At 46.6% G+C, this 1752-nt stretch overlaps 1 protein-coding gene across 3 annotated transcripts in view; it reads right to left on the bottom strand.

The window, feature by feature from the left end:
• The window catches only part of LOC101848236, a gene marked incomplete in the record, with an annotated part of 74026 nt that overhangs the window by 71510 nt on the left and 764 nt on the right, over positions 1 to 1752 (bottom strand).

Raw genomic sequence — 1752 nt, 5'->3', positions numbered from 1 at the left:
AATAACACCACGCTCCGGTCCAAGTTTTCTTTAGCTTGTTAGATTTGACTCAACATGGTCTATTCGTCGTGTGCACTGTTACAGAAGCCGCCACTTCGTCCTCACCCGACCCGGCATGATCGGCATAGACACCACGTATATACTGTACAGTGGTGCAGACAAGAATCTATTTATAACACTCTAAGGAGTAACACGTACTTTGGCAACAACAAGGAGTATGGTTTGTAGTTTGTCACCGTTTATAGATCATATGCGTGTGTGTTTGTGTGTGTGTGTGTGTATGTGTGTGTGTGTGTGTGTGTGTGTGTGTGTGTGTGTATGTGTGTGTATGTGTGTGTTTTGGGGTGGTGGTTGGGGGGGGGGCAATCACTGGCTTTTATAGTGCAGAATATCCTTACTTTCCCGACATCTCTTATATCATCTATCTATCTATCGATCTAGATCTATTTATCTATATCTATCCATCTATCTATCTATCTATCTATCTATCTATCTATCTATCTATCTATCTATCTATCTATATATCTATCTATCTATCTATTTATCTCTCCATGAGAAAGGAAAATACTCTTACTAATCTGACCTCATTCGTCAGTAAAAAACACAGGATTTACACCAACTAGAAGTAGAAGGCTACTGTATCAAAACAGTGAAATCCCACCGATAGAATTCCCTTCTGTAGACACAGGGGCACAGACGACACCAGTCACTCAAAACTGCCACCCCCTGGAAAGGAACGGTCTTGAATGTGTACACAGTAGGTGCTGTATGTATAGAAAACATGACGATATCAACTAGGAAGTAGATTGTTCTGGGTCACGGTACACGTTCTTATATCTATAAAAAGGAAAAATCCCGTGACGTTTTATCGTTCTGCTGCATTCACAGAAGGCTTAAAGGCGTCTTTTTTTGTAGCGGCTAGGCACTTCGCTTTTGCGCGCAGTAGACCCCAGTTCGATGTATACTCGAGTGTGTAGAATGTATAAATTATCAACCAGTTCGGTCTTTCTCCTGGTATATTATTATAGTATTCCTCTCTGCCCAGGTTGGCCCTGGTAGGAAGGGTTGAAGGCCCGCCTCCTAAATGATCTAAGTTGTATTGATGGTGGGGTAAAACACCTACATTAAATTTTAAATTACGGAAGATGTAATGTATATTGTCCTGTTTCTCTTCTCCTCCACGTCCTCCTCCTATCCTCGCTCATCACCCTCCTCCTCCTATCCTCGTTCATCACCCTCCTCCTCCTATCCTCGCCCATCACCCTCCTCCTCCTCCTATCCTCGCTCATCACCCTCCTCCTCCTATCCTCGCTCATCACCCTCCTCCTCCTCCTCCTATCCTCGCTCATCACCCTCCTCCTCCTCCTCCTATCCTCGCTCATCACCCTCCTCCTCCTCCTATCCTCGCTCATCACCCTCCTCCTCCTCCTAATCTCGCTCGTCACCCTCCTCCTCCTCCTATCCTCGCCCATCACTCTCCTCCTCCTCCTGCCCCACTCCCCCACTTCTACCATCGCTCTTCCTGCTCCTCCACCTACTCCTTTCGCTCCCCTCCACCTCCAGTCTTCCTCCTCCTAACCTTCCTACTTTCGCCCCTCCTATCCTAGCTCCTTCTTTTACTCCCCCTCCTCCTGTCCTTCCTCCCATTCAAATTTATCTTCCTCCTCCTTCTTTTCCTCCTCACCCTTGCGATCAATTCTCCTCGTGCTGTCATCTTACCTCCTACCCCCCTTTCCTCCTCCTCCTCCTCCT

The sequence above is a fragment of the Aplysia californica genome, unplaced genomic scaffold, assembly GCF_000002075.1.
Source record: "Aplysia californica isolate F4 #8 unplaced genomic scaffold, AplCal3.0 scaffold00578, whole genome shotgun sequence".
Lineage (NCBI taxonomy): Eukaryota > Metazoa > Mollusca > Gastropoda > Aplysiida > Aplysiidae > Aplysia > Aplysia californica.
Note: the sequence above shows the minus strand (reverse complement) of the source record. Positions and strands in the feature narration are given on the sequence as shown.